Raw genomic sequence first — 12,310 nt, 5'->3', positions numbered from 1 at the left:
CACCCACACATGGGGCCAAACATTCTCACACCAAGATGACAAGCTAGAAACTTCCCTCAATTCAGAATTCCTTGAAGGCAAGAAAAATGGCCACATGTCTGCTGTTCAGCTTTTTGTCTGCTGAATGACTAAATTATATGCTTTCCTTCTCTATTATATACTTTTCTGAAGATAAACAGTTATTTTAATGGAACAGGAGATTGCATAATCATTGTGAAGTCCTTGAGCTTTCTGCCATCTGTGGGTTTCTCTGTTTAAGTCCAGATGAGCTATACAGTGCAAAAATACATCTGGGAAGCTTTTCATTGACATTACTAGGAAGGTGTAATGACTGTCAGTCTGATGTCAGCAGGAGATGCTCTCAAGAAGAGGAAGAAGAAAAAAAAACAGCACAAAACCCCCTGCAGACATTCAGAAGAAATCTTGTACTGTGGAGTAATTACAATCTCAAAGAAAAAAATAGACTTGGATAAACCTGGAGGCACCTTTATGTTTTTCCTTTTGAAACCTTCCATTTCCCTGACATACTGCTTTACTGTTCTGCCACTCCTGTCACCATGCCATGCTGAGCAAGTTCTTTTCTCAGAGGAGAGCTAGCATTTTTGGTCATTGGAGATGCCACTGTGCAACAAAATTAAACAAAGCCTTTGTTGAGTTTTTAAAAAGTCTCTTAATCAGCAAACAGATACATTCTTTGTATGTTGGAAGAGAGGCTGCAATTATTGGGGGAATTTCACTTCAAATAGCACATATATTCTTGGTGTGGGTGGTGAGGTAGGCAGGCATCTCAGCAGGAGATTGTAGTTGTGTTTGTTGTATACTTTGAATGTTACTTTGCTGATGTCTCCATGGTGCTTTCTCCCAGGGTTCACAGGAAGCCCAGAGCTGTAAAGAGCTTCCCTTCCATGACTTTTTTCCACTTGTAAAGAAATCACAATTGAGATAGTAATTGTTAAACATGCAGTCAGAGGAACTGCATGAATCCCAGGGGAAGTGTGTCTTGTAAGTTACTGCTGTTCATCTGTTTAGACAGAATATGGCTGAACTTCTCTTATGCTTCCCTGTTTTTTTCTCATACTTCCCTGTGTGAATCTTTTCAACTCTTTGTCTCCCATCCACTTTCTTCTCACTAGTCTATCAACACCCTTTTTCTTCTCCAGTAGTTCATGGACCGGTCAGGTCACATGCCATAAAATTACACCCATGTTCAGGATCCCTTTGGCTCTCATGCTATTCCTAAAATCATTAGTGATGTGTGGTTTACTTTTTATTTTTTATTTTTCCTGTTTGAAATTAATATTCTTTGTAATTGCTTCTTTCTTCCCTGAAAGTCTATCATATTTTCCACATTGCATTTCTATCTCTGCTTTCTGACTTTTCCATTAAAACTCCACTGGGCTGAGGCAGCTCCAGTGAGAGCTTTGATAGCTTCAGTTTTGCTTTCTGTTCTCCAGTTTGGGAGAAACACTTCTATCCCACCATGGGTAATTTTCCTACTCACTCTTTTTCATTGCTTTACATGTTGTTTTGTTATTACTATCTTTACAAACCTATCTTCACCTGTCACTGTCTGCCCTTGAATTAAAAAGTGGAGGGCAGGCTGTGCATCTCGCTACATGAAGGAAATATTGCTGATAGTAGAGCTGCAGGGCTAAAGCCAATGGCTAAAATGTTCAAACTTTTCTATGCAAGATTTCACTACAACCTCGTCTTCTTGATCGATGGCTGTTTTATGACTGTGAAGCAACCACGTATTAGATTCATCTGGCCTAGTGCTTTCATATTTCATCTGTGTATATGTCGAAATGTATTTGCTATTTGGTGCGTGTAGTTGCTCTTGCTCTTTTTTATCTGATGAAATGTTTTTTTCCATCGTGTAAAGGCTCTAGGGGTGGGACTCAGCCACTTAAGTATGAGAACACAGTGTTATCTGAGATGTCGTAGAGGTTCCTGTTGGGCTGCTTACTGCCTCTCCAGAAGGGTACGAGCCTCACACAGGCCTTGTGCTCCATGCAGATATCTCACGTTGCTGTATGCATTACCTTGGCACGTGTACCCTACCATATATTCAGTGGCTATGATAAACAACACGGCATCTCCTTTCTTATCCTGCCATCTTAACCTTTTTTAAACTGTTCCCAAGCTTTTGTGTTCAGGCAGAACACTGGTCAGGATGTTTCATGCTTTACTTCATTTGTTTATGTTATCAGCAACTAGAAACCCTCATCATCATCCTGGGCATCACATAAAAACAGTAAAAGGGATGGATAGTGGATTCGGCACCAGTTTAACTGATTTATTTGTGGACCTTGAGTTGGAGGAAAATTTTAGGAAGTGATCTGAATGGGAAAAATGAGAAGTTTTTTTGTTATTTATAGTGTTCTCAAGATGTACATAAGAGCCTGGTTGAAGGGCTTACCTGAAAATGGAACCTGTAAGAGAAAGAGGCTGAACACTGATGGAAGTGCACCTTATAGAGAATGAGAAATAAACCTGCATGACATCTATCTAATGTAAATAAAGAATGAGTGAAAATGTAAAGACAGGAGTAATCATAAAATAGAAAAATGGAAATAAGCAAAATAGAAACCAAGCAGTGTAAAGAATGAGGAGTAGTTTCATCAGGAAGTCCTGTTCCAGCCAACATGGAGGTCAGATAAATAACCTGCCATGTGAGGTGACTGCTATGTCCTTTTCTCTGATGGTCATTTGCTTAGCTCTTACCTTGAGAAAAAAGCCTGCTCATTACCATAGATCTTCTGCATAATCTTCTGCTGGAAAACCTTTTTTTTTTTGTTTTTTTTTTGCACATTTATTTTAAATTTTTCCTCTGAATCAGATTGTAGTCCATTCTGTAATAACATTCCCTGTGTACATTTATGTGAGATTGGCATACACTTGTTCAAAAATACAGACCCCAAACGATTTTCACAGTGCCTCTTTTAAAGATCTGAGACCTATTTTAATTTTACTGGATTATCATAGAATCATTAAATCATTGGGATTGGAAAGACCGCAAATATCATGCAGTCCAACCACAATCCATCTCCACCATGCACACTAACCATGACCTTCAGTACCACATCTCTATGGTTCTTGAACACCTCCAGGGATGGTGACTCCACTATCTCCCTGGATAGCTTGTGCCAGTGCCTCGACAGATTACTATTCTAATTAATATGAGAAAGAAAGAAAGACATTTCTGGTGGAAAAAAAATTAGAAGGTAAAATATAGCTCATTTTTCCTAGCACATATTCTTCCCTTCCAAACATGGAAAAGACAAGACAGAATTTTCCACCTATTATCTTTTATAAACAAGCCACCAACAAAATTCTCCATAATTACAGAGTTTCACAATGTTATGGATAATATTGAAATGTTGACAGGCATCTAACTTTTAGTGGGGAGGAATGAACGATTTAGCTTGGATGAGCTAATAATATATTTCCAGTGGTAAGTAACAGCTCTCCATTTCGGATAAAAATGATTATTTTAATAAGGCTTGAAATTGCAGGCATGATGTGTGCTGTGATAGCACGTAGGATGAACCAGTAATGCAAAACCAAAAGTGATAAATGGAGCTTGAGCAGGGATACTCTGAGGAATTACTAAAGATTACAATAGTCTGTTAGCCATTGAAATTAGTTTTTTGTGATTTTGTATAAAACAATTATTTGCAATCTGAAAAAAAAAAATAACCAGAAGCTTTTTTTCCTTGCTTTTTTCAGTCTTTTAAAATACTTTGATTTTTAGTATTTGGAGTGTTGTTTTTTTCACATTTTATAGATTTTTATTTTCCTGTTTTCAAGGATGATGCACAATATAACTTTTAGTGTTTAAAGATTGAAGGATACTTCTGAAGTTATCACATTAATTCTGGAGGAAAGATCTGGCTTTTCCTTGGTGAGAGCTGGGGGTGCTGTCAATGTGATATGCTGTTAAATTATATCAGCAAAGATAGGTCAGACAGTAGGCATCCCTGGAAGAGGTTCACAGTCTGCTATAAAACAGTTCCTGTAATAGCCCATGTTCCTCCTGGTAGCCAGTTATATTGCTGAGGGCATCTTGGCTTCTTCTCTTTCTGCCTCTGATTCTTCTCACTCTCCTTTTCTTTTTAAGCTAAAATCTCTTTTGAGGAAACTTACAAAACCAACTACACAAGGCTGTGCTTAAAACAGGTCCCTGATCTTGGCTGGAGCTTTTTGGCTGCTCAGTGATGCTACAGTGGTAACAAAGGTTTCACGTAGAAAGCTCAGTAGATATAAGGCGTTTTTTCTCCAAAGCCTTCTCTCTTTTATGATTAGTAGGGAGCAATTCATACACAACAACTTATCCCTCATAAGAGTTTTGTGTGAATTAATTATATGTTGCTTGCACAGTGCTTTGAATATACAAAGGCAGATCTCTGGCTGTCTTAGAGTTCAGATTGCACAAAGTGGCTTGAAATAAAAGCAAAAAGTCATCTACAGGATTTCTGTCCTACTGGAGAGCAACTGCAGAGGTCATTTCACCACCATCTCTCCCAGACTGATGGTCAGGGCAGCAAGTCTCTCTCTTCTCTCTAGATTAGTCACTTAAAGATATCTGCCCTCAAGCTAAGCTCTGGATCCTGAGGTTACTGACTGTCTCCAAAAGTATCCTCTTCTTCTGAATGCCTTTGCTGTTGGTTTAATAAAAGAAGCCATGGATGAAGAAGTTCACTCACTGAAAAAATCAGGGTTTCAGTACCCAGAAATGATGGCAGTCAGGGTAGGAAGCTGTCATATCTTTTCCCAGAAGCAGAAAAGAGACTAGGAGAAAATGAGTGAAAAGCAAGCCCTTAAAACAGCATCTGTGAGTGCTTTCAATGCTCTGATTTTGTCCAAGCATAAAAATGTGAAGAGTTGTTTCGCAAGCACTCCTCATCCTCCATTGACTTCAATTATGAATCACAGTTCCTGCCAGCCTCTGTGTGTGTGTACAAGCAGTGCAAGCTTTTTCATCCAGGAGGATGGGCAGAGCTGACGCAGCCCTGCTTGCAAGAGATCCTACATAGACTCTTATCTCTTTCTCAGAACACTCTCCTCTTTCCTCTTATTTAAAACACAAACTCTTCCAGGGAAGCTGAAACTTCCCAGAAGGTTGAGCCCTTATTCTCAGAGAAATCCTTCATAAAATAAAACAATAATAATTATAATAATAAAGCACACACACATACACAAACCACAGAACAGCAAGCAGACAAACAAAACAATTCTATGAGAAACCACACAGAAAGCATGAGTCTGAGAGAACAAGAAACAAGCTCAGCTCTTTTGTGAACAGAGTTGTCCTGGAATTGTTAAAGTCAAGTTTAATGTTTCTCTTTTGCAGTCAAGATTTTAAGCAGTCTTTGCTTTTCTAGATAACCATATGTAGGAGTTTTTTCTAAAAAGTAATCAAACCAGAATGTTTTTTGAGGAGAAGATATCCGATTTTTTTATTCCTTTCCATTTTCCATAAGAAGGAATTTTTTTTTCCTATAGAAACACAGAAACTAGAAAGTTTTAAACCAGCAGTGTTGATGTGGACTCTTTTGAGGATGTTTTTGCCCAGGGAAGTTTGCAGCTTTAAAATAATTTCTTTCCTTTGAACAAATCTTATGAAATTTTGGGATGTTCTCCTTATGTGAATGTGAAGGGAGAAACACATGTGTTTTGGGGTTTGTTTTGTGATTTTTTTAAATGGGAAATACTGTGATAAGCCAATAAACATCTTCCAAGATCTATTGCAGATACTGAAGAGGTAGTGTGAGTACAACTGGCATGTGGAAAAGAGAGGCTGACATGAACTAATCCTGTTGTCTAGAGAGGTCACGGACATGTTTTAGTGGTTGGATTAGATGATCTTATTGGTCTTGCCAACCTTAATAATTCTATGATTCTATCATTATTTAGGGTCATGAACTATCTGGTGCTTTCTTCCAAAGGACTCTTTAGCAGCAGGGGAAGAACCCAGCTGCTGGAGGAGCACATTGAAGCTTTTGCCCTTAACTCAAGCCAGGCATAATTTTCAAAAACCCTGAGCACTTCTCTTGCCACTTCCAGCCAATGTCACTGCAGATATCAGTGACTTGAGAAATTTCTCTGTCTTGTCTGGGGCCAGCCTTAGAGCTTTCCTCATTAGGAAAAGCACTGTACAGCAGAACTAATGATTACTTACCTGCTGTATAGAAACAGGTGTTAAGTGGGAGATACAAATCATTTTAAAGGATTTTTTGTTCCTTCAATGAAAGTGACTCTGGAAATGGGAAAATACAGTTAATTTTTTCTTGCATTTTTTATTAGATTTTTTCAAGGGTTCATTTAAATAAACAGAAGAACTGGTTTAGGAGTCAGAAAATAAGTTCAACACTACAAAGGCAGCAGAAAAAGAAGTCATCTTCTGCTTTTTATGCTCATTATTTGAGTTTTGTTTGTGCTTTTTGTTCACAGCTATTGTAAAAACAAAATGTAAATTGCACAATTAAACATTTGGAACATCCTCTTTTATCAGCATATAATTCACAGCATGTCAGGGACATCTAATAACATCCTATTACGGATCACTTATCAGATCGTTGTTAACTGCTATTATCTTCTTTTCCATACCCCATAAATTGATGTGAATCGTTTCCAATATTTGCAAGGTGGTGAAAATCTTCCACAGTGTTACATGCCCCTTTCTTTCTCACTCTTAGGACCTGTATCCAGATCCTCTTCTTGTCGGGTTAGCATTATCACTTTCAGGTAGCACTGTATTTGGAGTTGGACGAGATGACCTTTAAAGGTCTCTTCCAATTCAGACATTTATAGGATTCTCTGATATTCTTTATACTGTTTCTTCATGCTTGCCCATTTCTTACACCCTTTGCAGCAGCCACTGCTAGAGACAACACATTGGGCTATACTGACTGCTCTGGCTTGATGGTGTTTCTAGTAAGTCTGCAATTGCTGCTCTATGTTTTCTAATGCAGATGCAGATGCAGATTTAGCCATGATGGCCAAGAGCACTAAAGCTCCTGCATTAGCACTGCCTGCCTGCAGTGGATATTATAATTGTCATTGACACTCCTACCACTCCATTATTCATGCAGCTGGCTTTGGCTGCCCTCAATGCCCGTGGCTAACTAATGCTACACTGATGTGAGTGAGCATCAGTTTGGAGGATCCATTTCCCTCTCCCCTTTCACTAGTAACAATCATAGCTTTTTGGTTTGTCAGCTCTGGGACCACGTTCCACTGTTGCTCAGGAGCCCCCACTAAGTGGTATGAGTACTGGGAGTGGTGATAGTATCTGTTCTGCTCTTCAGAAGCCTGAAAGCACAATCTCTACCAAGAGCAGCATCTGTTCCTCTGCTCTCTCAGTGTTAGGAAAGAAGTTTCATTCATGCACAGGCTCTGGTAGCTGTCAATGCATGCAGCTTGCTTGGGATATGAGAATTATAGTGCAAAATCTTTATTTGTTATTGTTCCCTTTCAGTTATGATTTTTTAAGCACTCTGGTCATAATGCCTCAATTAGCAGCTGTTGGTTAAAGATAGCCTTAATTTTTCCAGATCCGCTTTAGCTAGGAATTTTATTTTTAATCAAATGACAATACTGAATAAGCAGTGATTTTATAATACTGGGCCACAGACTGTCGAGAAGTTGAAATTCTTAGTGCATCATTACTACTCCTTACTGTATCAGGCCTTTCTCACAGTATTACTCACAACTAGAAACACCTGAGACACATGAGTTAACCCTTGCCTCTCTTGATGCAAAATACTTGTGAAAAGTGGCTGAGGCTCTTCCGGGATCATTTGTAATAAAATAGCAGAATATTTTGTAGTGTATTGCATTTTTTTTTCCTCCTTTTCAGATCCTAATTCATCACTCAGCTCAAGTCATCTTAAAGTACACGAATGCACTTCCTAATAAAAAGTGAAGTTTCCCTGCAGGAGCGGTGAGCTGTCAGCTATTTTTCTGCCTTCCTTTATTTATTTTTCTGCCTTTCCCTTTTGCTAGCTCTTGTCAAATTTCTCTAGAACATTTCTTCTCTCTTTGCTATTCTGGAAGAAGAGAAAAAAAAAAATTGAGGGAAAAAAAAAAAGCTAGGGGCTTTAAAGTTTAAAAAATAAACACAATTTGGGAACTGTACAAGCAGCTGTTAGTTGTGCAGGCCATAATTTACTAGAATACACATGGCTGTAGTCAGCAAAATTAGGGTTTGCTTGGGTTTGCATTTTAGACAACTCACCGCTTCTGAAAGAAGCAAATAACAAAGACATCAAGAAAGGCAAAAAAAAGAAAAAAAACAAAAGGGTTTGTGTGATTATTATTCCATCACACTTACTCTCTTATAGATTCCTTTTATTGAAAAAATGCGTAATTTCTTTCTTTTTATGATTACCATCATCATTTTGGGAACAGCAGCAGTCTAGCTACCAACTGCATAGCCTCACAGAAACCTGAGTCCCAGGCAAGAAATGACTGTGAATGTAGGAGGATTACAAAAAACTGGGTAAAAAACTGATGTTGCTCAGTTTGACTACATTTCATTTCCCTTCCAGCAACCTTTATACTTAATGTTAAAAGATCTCGATGAAAAAAACTTATGTTGTCCTGCTCCAAGGTCCCTCTGCTCCTCTATTACCAGTAGAGAGGAATTGCGTTTGAGGTGCTTGGAAATTAGATGTAAATGAGCCAATTCTTTCAGTTCAATTTAAATCCACCAGGAAACAAAATGAAATATAACCTGGGGGCTTCTGAAACTGTGTGTTGAGCGAAGAGCACCCAAAAGTGACTCTATGCATACTTCCATTCCCCCCACAGCATTCCTGTGCTTGTCACATCACTTGACAGTCTCTTCCTGGGAATCCCATTTACTGTTGTTGAGGTCTTTCAGTCCCTTCCCTGTGGTTGCTGGCCACTTTTCCCATATAACTAGCCATAGGATGAGAGGTGATGGACTTAAGTCGTACCAGGAGAGGTTCAGGTTGGATTTTAAGAAAAATTCCTTCTCAGAGAGAGTGGTCAGGCACTGCATAGGCTGTCCAGGGAGGTGGTGGATTCACCATCCCTGGGGGTGTTCAAGAACCGTGGAAATGTGGCACTGAGGGATGTAGTTAGTGGGCATAATGTTGTTGCAGTTTGACTGGATGATATTAGTGATCTTTCCAATCCCAGTGATTCTATGATTCTCTTTCTGTCCCCACCCATCCCTGAGTCCTGTCTTTCATCAACTCTTCCCTATCTTTTTTCTTCTCACCATGCCCTCTCACCTTGCTATATTCTCTTCTTTCCCACCTCACAGCTAGCTTTCCAACATATTTTTTTTTTCCTGTATGAATTATGTATTACATTTTTTAAAGGAAAATGAAGTTGCTGCCTCTTATATATTCAAGTTGCAAAAGCAGGCTGCATGGAAAATCCCTGTTTGGAGTCAAGTAACTGAGTGGTCCTCATTTCCTACAAGACTTTGAAATTCTGAATTGCACCAAATCTCACTAAATGGTGCATATTACTGCCTAAAGCCTTGGCATGGTGAGGTAATTAGGCGTGTGAAATCACATGTCACATGTGATACTTTAAAGCTGAACTGTTAGTGCTGTGTTAGTGCAAAACGGGCACAACTGAGCATGGTTATGTTTGCATATAGATCTGGTGCTAAAGGGGTGAAAGGAGGGAGTGGGAGGTGTTCCATTTAGAACAGAAACTGATAAAAAGTTTTGTTCAAAATACAATCGAACTTGAAAGAGATTTTGATATGTTTCCAGAAATGGTAATTGTAATCCTTTAAAGGGCCCAAAGACTTAGTGTGAATCCCATGAGACACGGATGAGTTGAGATGATCTGGTTTAATTCTCTGTTCTACCCCAAATTCTTGTTTAATCTTGGTAAAATTCTGAGGATAAAATTAAGACTCTTAATTAAAGGCTGAACAAAATTAGGTCCCTCATTACTTCAATACTTTTGGAAATGTTCGCTCTCTGACCTTCTCTATTTTCAAAACATGCTTCGTTGTTCATCCTGATAATGTCACTAGTACAAGCCCACTAAAAACTGTGCAGTTCACAAGTGAGAGGGCAAATAGCTGTGACCTCACAGGCCACAAAGAACCCAACCAATAAAACAAACAACCAAAAAATCACCACCTTATGGTTGCTACTGAGTTCCTAAACAAAGTAAGTAACAACTACAGACCTTGGAATAAGTGACATTTGAACAACTGTAAATGCTGCAAACAGTGGCTTTCTTCTTGATTTCAAAAAAAACTTTATACTTCAAATACCATTGCACTGAGTGGAAATTAACCCCATTTAACCTTCAAGCCATTGTTAATTATGAAGTTACCTATCAGTATTATGCTAACTCAGCAATATTTGATCGTATCTGTATTTCCTTCAAGAGAACTCAGCCCAAATAATAAAAATAATCTGAAGAAACAACAACTAAAGATAAATTTTCTGATTAAATATTGATGCAGAAATTATTATTTATGTTTCCTGGCTTTTCTACATTTAGTACTGGTTAGCAGTGTCCCTCCCTCATGAAACATTAATGCTCTATTTTTATAGCTCTCTGCTGTTCTTAATCTGAGCTATTTTATGAAATGACTCCTTTTTGTGGCACTGAGGATTCAGATTCTTTCTGCTTCTTGTGCCACGCCATTATTGTCACCTCAAGGTTTTTTAAGAACTAGTTTCAGAAGGAACTCTTTGTTACCTGCACAGATTAGTTGTGGTGATTTGAGTCTGCCCACGTTCACAGGCTGCAGAGTCTTCCAGACTTTGCTCTAGGTGTTATGCTCCTGTAAGAAATGTAAATCTTGTAAATATTGAATATACAAAGTACCAAATCAATGCAATCACAACTACATATGTTATTAGCTGTAAGAGTTCATAAACACAAATTAACAGCAGGATGGTCACAGCCAGTCAGACTGTGGTTCACTTAGCTCAATGTCCAGGCAGGACTAGTCACAGATAGTTGGGAAAGGGAATAATAAAAAACAACAGGAATAAAAAAGAAAAGAATAATGCTTTCTTACAATATCTTCTCTGATTTCACAGGATTGTAGAATCACAGAATGGTTTGGGTTGGAAGAGACCTCAAAGATCATACAGATCAAACTGCCTGCCATGGGCAGGCTTGCCATCCAATGAATCAGGTACTAGATGAGGTTGCCCAGGGCTCTGTTTCACCTAATTCTCAGCTCTTTCTCAGAAACTTTCTGAGTCAGAGATGAAGTCTTGGTGTTTGACAGCCTTGTATAGTTTTTATTCATCTGTTTGTCAGAAGCACTTTGTGGGATGCGCAGCCTTCTGCAGCATGAGTTATGCAAACACATCCTGCAAAATGCCAACTGTTCTTTGTGTGGAACCCATCACATGAATGTTACACTGGGCTCCTCCAAGTTTTGTGTTTTGAAAAGCCATAAGCAATCACTGACCTTCCTTGCTCATTTTGCATCCAGTGCCTCTGTTTGAGGCTCAGGGGTCCTTTTTTGTCATTCTTCAAAAGAAAACCATTCCCTACTTTTGATCACCTTTAGAATGCTTTGACATCACAACTTTTTCTGGGAAATGACAATGTCCCAGCAGAGCAGGGACTACAGACAGCAATTTTTACACATTTCTCCCCTATTACTTCTGTTAATACTCTGCATGAAGTTCTATGGGAAATTTCACTTTAAAGGAACTTTAGAATAACTAATCAGTAAAGGAGATTGAATTTTCAGTGTCATGAAAAATGTTTATGTTTTCCCTTAAGTTTTGTCTTGCTTATGTGTGGAAAAAATGCAGCAATTCAGAGCACTTCTTGTCCTGGTGTAAGTCAAATGGCTCCCACAGCTGGTGTATATTGATGTAGCTTTATTGATTGTAGGAGTGCTACACTGATTTATATCAGGCAAGGATATGGGCCTCTATGTCCCAGCAGAATCCAGGAGAAAGTAAAACTTTGTTTTAATACAAGTTAGGGGAGTAATTCTGTTGAGACACGTTCTTGTGCCATGTACATGTTCCTAATGAGAATTTTTAAAATCTTACAAGCCTTTAAGAGACAACATCTCTGATAACAGCAGTATATCTCTGATGTGGCCACCAGATGGCCATATTTCTGAACGCACTGTGCCGGGAGTGCTATAGCACAGGAAGTGAATTTATGTATTTCAGATGGAAAAGGCAGTCACCAGCGACAGGGGCATTGTGCTTATAGCACTTGCTGTGTCTCTCTTGCTTGTGTGATATCACTGAATTCAAAAGCCTTGTATGAATCAGTAGACACAGATATACTTCAGTGGAGGGAAGAAGCCTGGAGATGGCAA

This window comes from Lagopus muta, chromosome 8 (genome assembly GCF_023343835.1).
Source record: "Lagopus muta isolate bLagMut1 chromosome 8, bLagMut1 primary, whole genome shotgun sequence".
NCBI lineage: Eukaryota > Metazoa > Chordata > Aves > Galliformes > Phasianidae > Lagopus > Lagopus muta.
This window is presented reverse-complemented; position numbering follows the sequence as displayed.